Source organism: Sus scrofa, chromosome 8 (assembly GCF_000003025.6).
Source record: "Sus scrofa isolate TJ Tabasco breed Duroc chromosome 8, Sscrofa11.1, whole genome shotgun sequence".
Lineage (NCBI taxonomy): Eukaryota > Metazoa > Chordata > Mammalia > Artiodactyla > Suidae > Sus > Sus scrofa.
In genome coordinates, this window is record NC_010450.4 from 12387618 (window position 1) to 12404578 (window position 16961).

A 16961-nucleotide genomic window follows, 5' to 3' on the forward strand; every position below is an offset into this window, starting at 1 on the left:
GCACATTCTCTCTCTCGCCCTCATTCTCTCTCCCCCTTCTCCCTCTCTCACCTAAGATTGTCTCCTTTAGGATAAATTTCCAAAACTGAAATTACTGGATAAAAGGTTACACACTGTTTCAGGTAAAATGTTTTCTAGCAATACACAGCCCCACTTTTCTTTTCCAGGGGGAAATTCTGAAGAATAAAGCAGTGTTGTCCTTAGAAATGGTTGTCTTAGATGGTAAGTTCCAGTTCCTTCCAGTTAAAAGTCATCTGTCTTATAGTCTTTAAAACTACACACTCCATAAGTCCTTAATAAATGACTATTGAATTAAATTCCTAGGACAGCTAGTGCTCAAAACTAGTCATTTTTATAGGTACTTTTTATTCCGCTATCGCTAAGAAAGCTGCACTATATCTTGAATTATAAGTCCTTCTTCTTCTGACTTATAAATAACTCAAGTCTTCAAAATCATGCTGTGTATGTTATAACAATCTTGGTTCTACGAATTTTCTAATTCTGTGAAAGTCTTTTTTTTTTTTTTTAGGGCTGAAGTGAAGTTCCAAGGCTAGGGGTCAAATCAGAGCTGCAGCTGTTGGCCTACACCATAACCACAGCAATGCACGATCTGAACTGCCTCTATGACCTACACCACCGCTTGTGCAACACTGGATCCCTAACCCACTGAGCAAGGCCAGGGATCATACCTGCATCTTCATGGATACTAGTCAGATTCATTACCACTGAACAAAAACAGGAACTCCCAGGCTCATTTTTTAAAGCATCTTAACACATATACTACTGACCAGCATAATAAATTCACAATGATTACCTAAATCTTCCTGAAATTCAAGTTAAGATTTTGCTTGTGTTTAGTTTTTTAAAATGTAAAATGACAGAGTTTTCATTGTGGCTCAGTGGGTTAAGAACCCAACATAGTATCCATGAGGATTTGGGTCCAATGCCTGGCCTCGCTTAGTGGGTTAAGGATCTGGCATTGAAGCAAGCTGTGGCATAGGTCACAGGTGGCGGCTCGGATCCCATGTTGCCTTGGCTGTGGTGTAGGCCTCAGCTGTAGCTCTGATTCAAACCCTGGCCCAGGAACGTCTATACCCCACAGGTGCAGCCATAAAAAAAAAAAAAAAAAAAAAAAAAAAAATTATTTTAGGCCATTACTTCCTTTTTTTATCCTAATTTGATTCTTCTGTTTAATGTACTTCATTAAAAACCTAGCCAATATCAGAATTAACCATATGGTTGACAATAGCAAGAAAATGGAATATTAATTTCAGGATTTGTCAAGATGCCGCTTGCTTGGAATCTGTTGACCCAAGTTGGAAAAAGAAATAAGTAGCTCTAAGACAAAAAATAATAATAATAATAACCTGTAACAATCCACTAAATAGCCATTTCACTTTCTATTTATACTTTATCAATACCTTAAAGTTTTTTTAAATCAAAATTATTCTCATTCTGCAATTGATCACTTGGCCTCATACATTTGTGGTCGGGTTAGTCTGACCATATAATGTTTTCAAGGGCACAACAATATCACCTTTAGAAACTTATGCTAGAGTTATATTCTCATGAAGAGTCATGTACAAAAAGGCTTATTATGGAATTTTTTGTAATACCAAAAGGCAGGAAAGGAAACCATGTAAATCTCCAGCATTTGAGGGCTAGTTAAATAAATTAAGCAAATTGCAGCCAATTAAAAAAAATGAGATATAGCTACCCCTGCCAATACGAAGTGAATTCTAAGATATAGTTTAAGTGAATAAAGCAAACTGCAGAATATTATGTATAATACACATTTTATATGCTTGAAATATTTCACTCATAATGATTTATTATTTTTATTTAATACTTACTTTAATTTCATAATATTTATTATTATTATTTAACTCAAATAATTATGTGGGAAAAGACAGGAGACATAGTTTTGAGATAGAAAGAAAACTTACTTTTCACTGAGAAGTTTTCATTTTTTACCATGAACATATATTAATGTTTAAATAAAAGGAGACAATGAAATGGGAGGAAGGAGGAATTTTGGGTTTATATTTCATAAAAACAATCAAAATTCCTATCACTTTCAGATAATGGTAATCAATTCAGATTGAAAATTTGCTACAACTTTATCTCCGACCCCATCCGCAGCATTTTGATGTCTCACCAAATCTTACTGAGTTTTAACCTCATGCCAAGCAGTCATGTATTCAGTCATTCACTCATTCATTCGATCACTCAGTTCACACTAACTGTGAGCCTATATGATGCCAGGTCCTGTGTCATAGGATCTCAGCTGTAAGCAAGAACAAAGACAGGTCCTGACCTCCTTGAGATCAGGGTCCACTGAGAATACAACCTTGGATGTAAGTAACTAGACGAATGTTGATGGTTCTGAGAAGTACTTGGAGGGGCTTACAGCAGTCTTGGTGTTGGGGAAGAACCTTGGAGGTAGGGATGTTCGAACTGATACCTGTAAGATACGTGGGCGGTAACCAGGTGACTGGGGAGAGTAAGACTTGTTCCAAGAAGAGATGGGCAGATAGTATCTAAGAGAGGGTTCCGGGAAAGAGAGAGCTGTGCTGGGAGAGACTGAAAGACATTAAGTTCAGAGGAAAGGATGGAGAGTGATGAAGCTGGAGAGACCATCAGGGAGCAGATCTGGGGGACCTGAGCCGGATTAGGGACTCAAGACCTCATTCTAATGACAGAGAGAGCCACAGCATGACTGTAACCGTGTGTATTAGTTTCTTCGAGCTGCTGTAACAAGTTGTAAAAAATGGTATGGCTTAAACCAACAGAAATTTATTTCCTCACAGTTCTGAAGGCTAAAAGTCTGAAAGCCAGGTGTCCACGGGCCATGCTCCTTCCAGATGCTCTAGGGAAGGACCCTCCCCAGCCTCTTCCCAAATTCCGGTGGTTGCTAGCTGTCTTTGCCTTTCCTTGGCTTGTAGACGCATTACCCCAATCTCCGCTTTCTCACCACATGGCCTTCTCCTCTCTGTGTGTCTGTGTCTCTGTGCCCACATGTCCCTCTTCTTACAGGGACACTGGTCATATTGAATTTAGGACTCACACTGATCCAGTATGACTTCATTTTGGTGTAATTACATCTGTAAAGACCCCATTTCCAAATATGGTCACATTCACAGATTGCACATGGACATGAACCCAGTACAGCAGGGAGATGATCTCGTCTGATTTATATTTTAGGAAAACCTCTGAAGATAATATGGGTGATAGGGAGGATAGACGTGAACTTCATAGACATTCTTATTATTTTTGAAACTGAGGGTGTTTTTGAGGTCCTACAGGTGTCAGAAATTGAGCTAAGAGCCATTCCCAGGACATCTTGTTCAGTCCTTACCGGGTGCTGGGGAGAACATCAGAGAGGGGATTTCACCTGTCCACGGTCACACAGCAACACTTCAAACATGGACCAGGCAGGCTCTGAAACCCATAAGCTTTCCATCACCACAGGCTCAAGACTGAAGACAATGCGGCTCCTCTGACGCGAGGTCCAGGAGGTAGAAACACTGGCGCAGGAACAGGGCTCTGTTTGCCGGCACACTTCCTCCTCTTTATGCAAAACCAGGGCAAAAGGTGAACAGCTAACATGCCCTAAAGGGCAGTCGTGCTGTCATGTGAGGGAACGGATGGTTCCTATCTCCGTATCCACTGATTCAACACTAGGTCAGAAATGTTCTTTAAATTAAAAAAAAAGACCTAAGCAAAATCTGTGCCGCACCAACATGAGCCCATATAAAATAAGCCTCCTTTTTTAAAAAAAAAAGAAAAGAAAAGAAACTAAGATGAAGAACACTTGAAGCCATTATCAGAAAATTCAGACGCCAGAAACAAGTTCAAAGGAAAAAGGAATTGGTTGGGACCCATAGCTAATATTGATCAGAAACACCCACGGCTGGATCTTCTCCCCCTTGGCTGCTTTGCCTCCATGGTCCATAATTTAAAATAAGGATTGAAATTTCAAGGAGAGACAATGCAGACCAAAGGTTAGTCTCTCTTGAGCTCAGTACGTTTCAGGTGGCCAGGGGGTATGGAATGCGTATGCTGGGCGCAGGGTATAGCGCTCGTCACTGATCACAATTTTGTAGATCTCAAAATCGGAGCAGAGCACCCAACTTTCAATGTTTCTCTTTTCGTTCCATGTCTTTTCTCTGCACTATTAGCAGAGAAAGAAAGGGTAGTGAGGGACAGAGGAGAGAGGAAGGAAAGAAAGAAAGGAAAACATTGGAAGAAAAGAAAGTAAACATAATTCCCAAAGGCGACGTAAACAAAGATCCAGTTGATCATCCTGACGTGTATTACTGGCTACAAAAATAATAAAAATTAAAACGTTAAATCAAGGTTATATTTTAAAAACTGTTTCCTAAAAATAAAGAATAGATGTATTTAAAAGCAATTAATAAGCAATTTTTATCTGGGAAGTGAGTGATTTTTGTGCAAAGAGGGAAAAAAGGCTCCAGGCTTTGCCTCATCTCCTAGAAGCATCCCATATTCTTAGATGTGACGTTGCCTTGGTAACCACAACTTGGTGACCTCGTTATTTCAACCTAATCCTGCTTTGAAATTATAGTTGCTCCACCCTTTTGCCTGGCTAGCCTGATAACATAATCATTGTAAATGAGGATGGGAAAAAAACAGCAGGATACAGTCCCTCCGGTGACACAGGACCCGTTCACCTTATCATGGAAATAGACGAACAATTAAACGGCATGAATCTAAAACCCTAAAAGTGGATTTTCGTATTTTTATATGGTTTGCTATGCTTATTTTCAAAACCTACCAGTTGATTCAATGTAGCAGGGTATCTTGATATTACTATACGAGAATGGAAATTTCCTATTTGTGTTAAAAGGAAAAAGAAAGGAGAGCCAAGCTGTCAGAGGTGAAGTTCTTAATTATGCATTTGTTTTGCCCAAGAGCCGACTAGAAACAGAAATCGAAATATAATTTTTAGCAAACAGAATGACAGCATCCGGGGTTGTTTGCTCAGATTCACTTCCTCTGGCTAAAGCCCTACAAATCAGTTGTCATCTTGAATTCAGATGCCTTTCATAACAAAAGGGTCTTAGGAGACTGCATTGCTTGAATTCTGAATGCAGGGAGTGTAAATAGAATTTAAAGGAAATGAAATGGACTGATTTGTTTCCATTTAGGTGCTTTGAGATCTCTGTTCTGCTAAAAGGAAGGAAATTCCATTCTCTTCCTCACTCATGTCCTCACTTTGCGTTCTAAGATTAGCTAGGGTGCAGGAGTGCTGAGTTCAGATCTCAGTAAAATTTTCCTACAGTGTTCAATTCCTGTGTTGAGGAGTCTGGGTAGCTGTGTGTCTCTTAGACCCCTGAGCGCCCCCAAATTTCCCTTCCAGGAGCCCTTCCCCATATCTGACTATCACATCCCAGCATGCCTATTGTCTTGGGGGGGAGACCCCCCATTGTGGCATTTGGGGATAGGTGTGGGAGGGAGTCATGTGACTTGGATATACTCCACCCCCAATTCCCTTCATGGCAGTGGTTTCACCTTTGCCTCCTCACTGGGTATTTTACTAAAGAATAACCCTTTGATACTGATGGATGTGCTGTCGGCCTCACTGCTGGGTGTTGACAGTGGCTCACAGGTGAGAAGCAAGTTCCTGATCAAGGTCACTGGACCACATCTGGATATGCCCCGGGCATAAAGCCATCCATGCTTGTACCCCTCCTCCCTGCAAAAAGACAGCCACCACCACCTATTTCTTACAACTATCAACACTATTATGACATTGTTTTAATAATGTACAGAAAGTTATAGCTTCTTTAAAAAAAAAAAAAGTATGCCACAGATGCATTTAGTTACTCTTTTATTCTGTGCCTGACAGACCAACATTAGAACCAAGACCAGAGGACAGATGCCTTAGGTAGACACATCAAAATGCTCTATGAGAAGAAATTTCTAAAGAGTAGGATCGTTCCAAATACATAATAGACAGTCTACAACAAGGTACAACAACGGAAGTACACAAAACATAAAATCTAAGAACACATACCCTTGACCTCCCAGAACAGATCTGAGTATAACTATTATATTGTTCTACCCTCTAAGTATTCATCAGATAGTGGATTTTTGACTTGGGAGGTTCTTAAATGAAATACATAGAGAGAGGGATGCAAATTCATTGGCAGATCGAGCATCTGTGCAGGGAAGAGCAAAGAAGAGTCATAAAATTATAAGAATCATGATAGGATGGAGGTAAGGGACGGATAACAGCCAAGTTTGAGGTCTAGGCTGAGAATTGAGAGAACTCAGCTAGTTATTGTGAGGATCAAATGATAACTCATGCAAAAAATAGACAGAAAAGGGTAGATCATGAGATAACTGTAGGGAATTATGATAACATAGGCAACTGGGAGTGCTGCGGCTTCCTGAGCAAGTGAAGCGATGCAAACTCTGTCTACAGAAACCATTCACTAAACCTAGTCAAGCCAGAAACAAAGATGAAAAGGACAACCTAGGTGGCTGGAGGTGGAGAAAGGAATCTGTGAAGAGAAAGTACAACATTGCCAGGTATCCTGATTCATTTCTCAGGACACTTCCTTCCACACTTTGCACCCAATGGACTTGTCATACTTTCTGCCATACCTTTCCCACTCTCCACCCCCCTACCTGGAATCACTTCCCATCTCCCCCATCGCTCATCTCTCACCTTCCCCTTCAGCTTGCCTGTCTCCCGTTGATGTACTGGGTCTCTTCTCCATTGTCACTTCCTGCAGGAATCCTTTCTGGACTCCCGCAGCCCTGCATGCTAAGTCCTTTCCTGTCCTTTCTCTACCTCTATGTTGTTGTTGCCTCCGGCCCCACCTTCCCCACCATCACTGTCACACCATAAACTTATAAACCATGAAGGCAAGAACCGTGGTATTTTCACAGTGCCTGGCACATAGAGTAGACACTCAGTGAATTCATTCATTCATTTATACAACTCAACAAATATTGACTGAAACATACATTCTGTGCCAGGCATAGGAGTGAAGCAGTGAATAAGATGGATAAGTTCCCCACCTTCATTCTTGGGAGAAAGGGGTTTTTTTAAATCAAGTAGAAAAAAAAAAAAAAAAAAAGGATGGTTAAAGATTGCTATAAGTGGAATGAAAAAATAACAGGATGATGACATGGAAGAGAAAATCTGTTAGACCCACCTCTTGGGAGGCTCGCAGAACTTGTCACCTGAAGCCATGCTCCTTCTTCCCTGGGATACCCACAAAGGGCTCAGTAGGCCTCAGGTGCTGAGTTTCTTGGGGAGATTTCAGGTCAATGAGGGGAACTGATTGTAAACCAGGGATTCGGGGAGTTCCTGCCGTGGCGCAGTGGTTAATGAATCCGACTAGGAACCATGAGGTTATGGGTTCGATCCCTGGCCTTGCTCAGTGGGTTAAGGATCTGGCGTAGCCATGAGCTGTGGTGTAGCTCAAAGTCGCGGGCTCTGGCAAAGGCCGGCGGCTACAGCTCCAATTCCACCCCTGGCCTGGAACCTCCATATGCCACAGGAGCGGCCCTAGAAAAGGCAAAAAGACAAAAAATAATAATATAAATTAAAACATAAATAAATAAATAAACAAACCAGGGATTCTAATCTAGGATGTAAGAGTTATGACAAAGTTCTGATGGAGAGGGAAAAGGAATAAGTTAAGATTCGGAGAAGGGCTCCAGAGGGGCCCCTGGTGAAAGTAACACTGAGCCTGGAGATACAGTACACCAAGGGGTCTAGGACCAAACCACCTGAGGTTTTTGCCTTTTTTTTTTTTTCCAGGATTGCACCTGCGGCATATGGAAGTTCCCAGGCTAGGGGTTAAATCGGAGCTTCAGCTGCCGGCCTATGCTACAGCCACAGCAACACTAGGTCTGAGCTGCATCTATGACCTACATCACAGCTCACGGCAACCCAGGATCCTTAACCCACTGAGCAAGGCCAGGGATCAAACATCGTCATGGTTACTGGTCGGATTTGTTACTGCTGAGTCCCAATGGGAACTCCAAACCACCTGAGTCTGAACACCACCCCTACCACTTATCAACTGGGTAACTTGGATGAGTTCCTTAATCTCTCGGTGCCCCAGTTACCTCATCGGTAAAGTGAGAGGAATGATAATACCTTACAGGGCAGCTGTAAACTATATTTAGAGTGGGAGGGAGCACCTAGGAAGTGCTACTGGTACTTAACAACTATTAATATTTTTTAGGATGCAAAAGAATTAGCTCGATGAAGTAAGAAGGGAAATGAAGAAAGCTTTCCAGGAAGAGCAAGTATCTGTGGAGTAAAAGCAGCAATGTCAGTGACTCTAAGAAGCCAAGCTATTCAGTCAATAGGCTCTGCCTTTGTCCGTGGATGACCATGGGAGGGAATTCACTGTGCCTAGCATGGCTCTGTGGGTTAAGGACAGACCCAGGAGATAGGTGATGTGGTCTCTGTCCTCTAAGATGTCATATTCAGCAAAACTAAACACACAAGAAAGAACCGAAGAAGAATCTGAGACAGCATATAACCAGTACTGAACTTAGTATCCAGACGCTAATGAAAATAGCAAGAAAAATAGGATGATAACATGTATCGGTTTACAATTTGTCAAGCCCTGGGCTGAACACTTTACATGCTTCTCCTGCTGGAATTCAGCTGACAAACACCCACGTTGTGACTTTCTCCAACAACAAAACCTCCAGCAGATTTCAGAGAAGGAAGAGATTGACCTTACTGCCTCATGAAGACAGGAAAGCTTGAGCTAGGCTTTGAAGAAAGGAACAATTTTGAATAGAGGAATTGGTGAGCAAGGCAGCCTGATGGAAATATAATGGATGCCCCAAATACAAGCCACAGGCATCATTTAAACTCTTCCCATATCCACACTTTTAAAGAGTAAAATGAAGGCTAACTTTAAAAATGTATTTATTTAATCCATTATTAGAATGGATTGTCATTCCAACATGTAATCAGTATGAAACATTAGTAATGAGATTTTTAAAAATTTTTTTTCTTTGTTAGGTCTTTGAAATCCTTTGTGTATTTTAACTTCCAGCTCTTCTCCAGTGCTCAATAGCCACATGTGGGTGATGGCTACTATCTTGGAAACACAATCAAGAAAGAAGCAAGAACTGGCATTTACACCCCGATGATCATAGCAGCACTATTCACAACAGCCAAGATATGGAAGCAGCCTAAGTGTCCACTGACAGATGAATGGATAAAGAAGATGTGGTGCATATACAAAGTGGAATATTACTCAGCCATAAAAAGGAATGGAACAGTGCCATTTGCAGCAACATGGAAGGACCTAGAGATCATCATACTAAGTGAAAGTAAGCCGGAAAGAGAAAGACAAATACCATATGATAGCACTTATATGTGCAATCTAAGAAAAGGATACAAATGAAGTTATTTACAAAACATAAATAGACTCACAGACATAGAAAACAAACTTATGGTTACTGAAGGGGAGAGAGGGCCTGGAAGGATAAATTAGGAATTTGTGATTAACATGTACATACTACTACATGTAAAATAGATAACCAACAAAAACCTACAGTACAGCACAGGGCATTGTACTCAACATCTTATAATAATTTATAATGGAAAAGAATCTTAAAAAGTGTATATATACACACACACACACATATATATATATAACTTTGCTGTATACCTGACACTAAAAAGTGTGTGTGTATATATATATATATATACACACACACACACATATATATAAACACCTTGCTGTATACCCAACACAAACATAATTTTGTAAATTGACTACATTTCAACAAAAATGTTTTAGAAGACCTGGCATTTACCAAAATCTCACGTGGCCTCAGTCACTTTTTATACACTATTTTTCATCTTCCCAACCACTCTCTTAGGAAAATATTATTATTATCCCCATTTTAAAGATGAGAACTGAGACTCTAAGAGAGCGAGTCACCAGCTAAATAAGTGGGTTGACCTAGAATTGAAACCCAGACCCAACCAACTTCAAGCTCGGGCATACCTCTCAGGCAAGGATGGCTTGGGCAAAGGGCCCCGGGAAGTGCTTACTACAAAACAAGGTGATGCCTGAACAAGGAGAAACCACACAGATCCTGGGTCGACTTCTCAGCAGCCTCCACCCCAGGCCTCCCAGCCTGGCTCATGGAGCCTCCTGGAGTTGGAGGAGGGAGAGAAAGGGAACAAACAAACCAAGTTTCCCTTTCCAGTTAAACAGAAATGGAAGCTCTCGCACTGCTCCCTGACAGCAAAACTACAAAAGGATATTGCAGGAGGCAAGGCGAGGCACCTGTGGTACATAAATATTTAACTTTTGTTGCAGGGAAGTGCAGGATGAGGCAACACTTGGCTGCTTCTCAGCCAGCGGAGCGGGGCTGCCATATACCCCTTGGAGCCTTGATTTTGTCGTGATTGCTCTTTCTCTAACTATTAAGAGAGGAAGGGGGCTGGGGTGTAAACAAAATTAACAGTAATTTATGATCTGAAAAGGGACAGCGGGAGTTTGAAATCTGTCTGCATTAGGACACCTTCCCTGCCCTCCACTGGAACCCCAAGCCACGAGATCCTGTAGGAAAAGGATGTTTATACAGCGGTCCTGGCAGGAGAGCTGCTTTTCCTTGTGCCCAGAGGGCAAGGTTCAGCCAACTTTCCAGAGGGGCCTGGCCTGCGCTAAGTATGCTGCTGGGACCCTGTCCCCTGCGTGGGCGGATCCTGAGCTTTTTAGATCTTTGTTTTATTTTACTTCTTTCTTGTTCAGTGATCCCTCCCTGTTTTCTGCAGGGACCTCCCGGGCTGCCCCTCCTCCACCTCAACCACTGGCCCACCAGGAAAACTGCCAGGAGGGACACCCAGCAGCTCCTGGGCGGGAATTTTTCCCGTGCATCTGCCTTTGCTAACTCCTGACTCTTGGAGACAAAGGTTTACCCCGCCTCTCTAAGGCATGTTTTGTGCCACGCAGTTTCACTTCGCAAGACCTACTTTTCAAGGCGAGGACTGGCAAGGCCACACTATGCAGCAACTTCAGCTGGAGTCAAAAAGAAAGCCAATGGAGCCCCAGGATTTTGTTTCTTTCTTTCCTCTGTCCCGTCTTTTCGGGTGGGCATTGGGATGGGCCTGGCCCGGCTTGGAACCCTGTCTCTGGCAGCCGGTTCATAGTCCACTCAACATTGAGGATGTGATCACGCCTTCAGATGAATCTTGGAGCTGAAGGAAGAGACAAAAAGAAAATTTCATAACCCACCCAGAATCTCTTCGCTGAAGTGCCACACGCTCTTACGCCTTCACCAGCTAGTCTCTCAGATCACTAGCGACCCCAAGTGGCCAACTTTGGATGATGGTCATTTTTTTTTTCTGCAGAAAGTTTTTTACTCCTAAATCCTGATAGAATTTAAAAACTGCAGAGCTGAAAGATCCATTAATGTCACCTGACCCAATCCCCCTTTTTACAGGAAGGAGGGGTCCAGAGAGGTAATGAGGGATTCCTAAAATCACACAGCATGTTAGGATCAAGTTGGGAAGCAAGGAAAGTTTGCAAGAGACTCTGTGGGACCAGATTTTAGTTCCTTAACAGAAGGGACAAAAGGTTTTTTTCTCCCAGGCTACAAAAGAAACACTGCTATTATGAAAGATCACCACGGTGAAGCTGCATGTTTTTTTTTGTTTGTTTTGTTTTCTTTTTTTCTTTTTAGGGCCACACCCATGGCACATCCAAGTTCCTGGGCTAGGGGTCTCATCGGAGCTGCGGCTGATCCAACAGCAACACCAGATCCAAGCCACGTCTGCGACCTACACCACAGCTCACAAAGCCGCCTGTCCCAACAGACCCGAAGTTCCACTGGCTACACAATCAATGCACACATTTCTTTTCCTCGTCTATGCCTAAATTGATCATGACAATTAATCAATTAATCATGACAAGTGTGGGGCCAGCCTGGGAGAGAAAGAGAAAGTCAGAATTTGGCAAATGTGGTTTAGATGCTAATTCCCAAAGCCTGAGCCTGGCCTCGAGTCAAGAAGTTGGCATTTGGTTCCCATCCTCATAACAGCCCTGCTGAGTGGACACTATCCCTCCCACCTTAGAAATGAGAAAATGGGAGTTCTAGTCATGGCTCAGAGGAAACAAATCCGACTAGGAACCATGAGGTGGCGGGTTCGATCCCTGGCCTCGCTCAGTGGGTTAAGGATACGGCATTGTGGTGAGCTGTGATGTAGGTGGCAGTCGCGGCTCAGATCCTGTGTTGTTGTGGCTGTGGCTTTGCTGTGGCTATGCCGTAGGCTGGCAGGTGTAGCTTCGATTGGACCCCTAGCCTGGAAACATCCATATGTTGCATGTGCGGACCTAAAAAGAAAAAAAAAAAAGAAAGAAAGAAAGAAAGAAAGAAATGAGAAAATGGAGGCTCAGAAAACTTAACTTGCCTCAAATCACTCAGCTACTAAAGTGCAAAGCCAGCTCTCTGTGAATGCCTTGATTTACCTATCCATCAAATGGGATAGTAAAAACCTACCTATAAACCCAGAAAATGTCAATGTAGAAAGGGGCCTCAGAGGAGCCCCCTTCCAAATCAAATAGACCCCTCGTGCATAAAACAGACAAAAAGTGTTTGTTTGTGATAATGTCCATCAAAGACAATATGGGTCCTGTTTAAATGAACACCAGGAGAGCCCACTGACCTTAAAATCTGGAACCTCTAAGGCTTTGGTCCACTCTTCCCCACAGTGTCACCTCTCCCTTGAGTGTCTCAAGTATTCTCCTCCTGTACAGTGGGCTGGCCCCTGGCCTGACACCCCCTCCCCTCAGCAGCTCTGTCCCAGGAATGCACAGAATTCCCTTTACTGTCGGCTCTGAGCTCCATGGACACAGTCTGGAATTTTCCCAATGCCATGCTTACACTTACTGCAGGAGACTAGAAGGTCAGTGAACACAAAGAGTGTGAGGGAAACCTAAAATCCATCTGGTTTACAAAGCCTGAAATTCTCATCCAGATTTTTCAAGAAGTGGTTCTCTCCAGAGTTAGCAAATCCTGTTCTGTTCCCAGAAGAGTCTTACGATAAAACCCTCCGTGTAAATTGTCACAGTCCTTCTGCAAAAACAGTGTGGCCACATGCTTCAAGGTCTGTGAAAGAGTCCTACCCTTTAGCTCAGTAAGTCCACGTCTGGCAATGCACCCGAATGGAATCACCAAAATTGCAGCTGGTAATTTACACGCAAAGACTACCATCACTCATTTGCTATGATTACTTAAAAAAAAAAAACAAAAAGACAGAGGCAAGTTATACAACAATAGGGCTTACGACATAACCAGAAGATGGAAGCATACATAACCATCAAAAAGACATTTTCAAAGTATTTTTAATGACACTAAATGGAAAAAAAGCATTTCAAATGGTGTTAAGTGAAGGAAGCAGGGTGCAAAAGGGGTACACCTGATGCGATCAAATATTTTAAACCAAAATAAGTGAAGTACAAGTGTAGAGGGGAAAAAAAGAGAGAAGAAACTTGCTAACATGTTCACAGTCGTTAGGACCAAGTGGCAGGATTAACATTGATGTCTTTCCTCCTTGTCTTTTTGTTTTAGTTTTACTGTGAGGCTGCAGGAATTTACAATCTGAAAATAAAACAGTCTTTTTTAAAGAGGTTGACCCTGTAGCCCCAAAGCTGCTGCATTTCCTCAGGCCACATCTTCCTTCCCCTGCTCTGCCTTCACCTTGCTCAGCTCGATGCATGGTCCTCCACCGGCCTCACTCCTGCCTGGACCTTCCTCCTGGACTTTCTGCTAGTCCACCTGAGAGACCCAGGCAATGAGGGGACCCTTCCAAGGGCCCCTCGGAATCACATTTATCAAAATGAAGTTTCCCCATCTCAACTCCCTACCACGCCGTAGAGCAACCCGGCCAGACCTACATACCGAGCATCTTAGAAGGTTCTTTTCTTTTCTCTTGGTTGAAAGGCTAGGGTCTTTGTAAATTTGGAATCCATTTGCCTAATATTTATGGAGTGTCCAGGCCCTGTTCTAGCAGGATACAAGAACAGGTCCCCACCCTCAGGGCGTCGGCATTGGGGGCAGAGGGGCTGCCGCAAATAATAAATAATCATACAAATAAAAAGAGTATCAGCTATGATCACACCACGCTCAGGGGGACTAGGGCTGCCTGAGATGGTCACTCTTCAGATCTCGATGGCACAGACGCAAGGGAATATCCAGATGCACACTGATGCCGAGACGTTGGGAGAAGCCGTTTCTCCAGGATTCTTGCACTGATGGTGAATGTTAGAGGCAAGAACTCTGTCGAAGGAAACTGTGGGAGACTGGGCAAGGTGGATGTGTGTGCACTGGGTGGTGCCGGCTGACCTGAGCTTCCTGATAAGGACCCCTCCCTCCCCCACAAGTGACAAGTGACGCGGGTTAGGAGAAAGGCACCGGAAGAGGATTGGGAAGGGATTTTTGAGACTTAAATCGCCCTGCTTAGAAAGCAGATTCCTGTCAATGGGCTGTAGGTTGCCTGTTGCTTATTTCTGGTGGGAACTAGTGATTTTACCCAAAGAACGACAAAAGCCTTAAAATCACTAGTAGTCATCATGGTTTGATCTTGGAGTTCCTGTTGTGGCTTGGCGGAAACAAATCTGACTAGCATCCATGAGGACACAGGTTCGATCCCTGGCCTTGCTTAGTGGGTTAAGGATCTGGTGTTGTCCTGAGCTGTGGTGTAGACCACAGACGTGGCTCAGATCTGGCATTGCTGTGGCTGTGGTGTAGGCCAGCAGCTATAGCTCCAATTCTACCCCTAGTCTGGGGACCTCCATATACCTTGGGTGTGGCCCTAAAAAGACTAAAATAAAATGGCTTGATCTTTCTTAAGCTTCATCTGTGAATACCTTAGAGTCTGAGGTCCTGGCAGCTTCAGTCAAATGTACAGCAGATTTAGGAAAAATATTGTACAGTAGATTTAGGAAAACTGAGAGTCTAAACTGAAAAGGAGGGGAAACCGCAGACCCGCCTCTGCTCTCCCATCACCACACTGGAACACACCCACAACACACACACACTCACACTCATCCTCCCTTCCTGGATCACCTACGGTGACACCTGAGCATCCATTCAGAAAACTTTCCTACTTTTCTCTAGCTTCCATAACACTTCTTTCTGGACAAAACATGCAACAGGCGGGAAACTGTCACTAAATCACCAAAGGTCTCATCAAGCACCAAACAACAGAGCGGGAAATGGTTTGAAACTGATTGTGACAGATTTAGGCAAAGGATGCTGTCCTGAGGAATTGCCCTTTGCACAGGAAATAGGTGACCTAAGGTGGGTGTTTGGGGGAAGGGAAGGAACGGACATAAATCAGGGACACGGCACACACCCCTTGGCTCTCGGGCCCGTGGAAAATTTTTAGAGAAAACCCAAGGAAAAAAAAAAATGGAACTAGCTCCAAATACAGACGTCCACTTCCAACCCCAGGAAGCAGGAAGGTGAGGTGGACTAAAGCATCTTGCAACCTTCCTAGAAATATTTAAAATGAACATGCACCCCTTTGAATGTGTTACCTTTGAATCCGGCCTCCAGAAACTCCTTTCTCTGGTTATTTAAACCACATAACAAATTGACACGTAAGCAGATGCTGCCTTGTTCCCTGAATGTTCAGTGTATGCTTTGTTTCTCTGAGTGTATCAATGGGTCTCAGAGGCAGAAGCCATAGCTGGTCCTTGCACTGAGCCCTGGCTGCTAGCAGTTGTTCAATACATGTGTATCGATGGCCTGAAACCCAAATCTCAAAAAGGGGAGGGTCTATAGGCACATATTAACTGTTAATAAAATGCACATAAGCAGCCAGATTGTGTAGATAAAGGGTTTATGGAGCTATTGGTAATCTTCGTAATGATAAAGAAATACTTCTTTACAATGAACAAAGCACCTTCATAAACTTTATCTCTTAGCTCCCATAACAGACGTGAAATAAGTATTGAGGTTAATTCTCCAGTCCCAGCACCTTTCTGAGACTGTAACCAGATGGGCTAATTACTCAGTTCATAAAAGAATATGCCCACTCCAACCCAGGAATCCCAGATCGAGCTGCGTTGGCAGAAACAAACAGCAGTGAGCTTTCCTTGCACATCTCCAAAAAGACATGTGTCTGGACAGCAGCGGCTCTAAATAGCAAAGGGAATTCACCTGGGAAGAGAGACTATGGACTCGATTTTTCATTTTCCTACCATTATTAATTCAGTTCTTGTTTGTAGTCATTTTTACTTCATTTTGTGTTTTGAATATAAATTTTTGAATAGCTTAGCCCCCGTCTGTCCAACAAATATCTGATACTAAAAACAAACAAACAAACAAACAAAAACCTAAAATGAGCTGGGGAAAGAAAAACTAGAAAATGGTTTATGCCGCAACCTATTCCAGCTTGGTTTATTTTATTTTGACACGGAGCCCCAGTTTGAACCAGGAAACTCATTAATAAACCTGTTCTTACAATGTTTCTAGACCAATTTTTCAATTTTAAAGGCTTTGAAAAGTGAATTCGGGATTATACAGTTCTCCAAATTTAGGCTTTTCATATTATAATGTCTATAATTTATTTTAAGGTACATCAGCGTAGAACTGTTGCGTGTGTGTGTGTGTGTGTGTGTGTGTGTGTGTGTGTGTGAGAGTGCACACTTTCGTGCATGGGTGTGCATGCGTGTGTGGATGTGTCTAAATTAGTTTCAATCTACTCCATAGGGGAGGTTAGTTAACATTTGCAGAACCCTTATCAGAAATACATGCCCCAGGAGTATTAATTAACATTTGAAAGATTCTAATTAGAAGTCCCAACTCCAGAAGCTCCATGACAATCACTTCAAATATCAAATTCTTGATCTAAAATATAGGGTTCATTCATTTAGCATAAGGAATATTTGAAATAATTCCTCGCTGTTGAAATTAACAGTGTGCAAACA

The 16961-nt window shown here is 42.7% G+C and overlaps 1 long non-coding RNA gene across 6 annotated transcripts in view; it reads right to left on the reverse strand.

Moving 5' to 3' along the window:
* Positions 1 to 16961, reverse strand: part of LOC100739688 — a 162684-nt gene that overhangs the window by 24198 nt on the left and 121525 nt on the right. For all 6 annotated transcript variants that reach the window (XR_304761.3, XR_002346573.1, XR_002346572.1 and 3 more), the window contains exon 6: positions 11000 to 11224. This is a non-coding gene — a long non-coding RNA (uncharacterized LOC100739688). The remainder of the gene's footprint in view (positions 1 to 10999; positions 11225 to 16961) is intronic.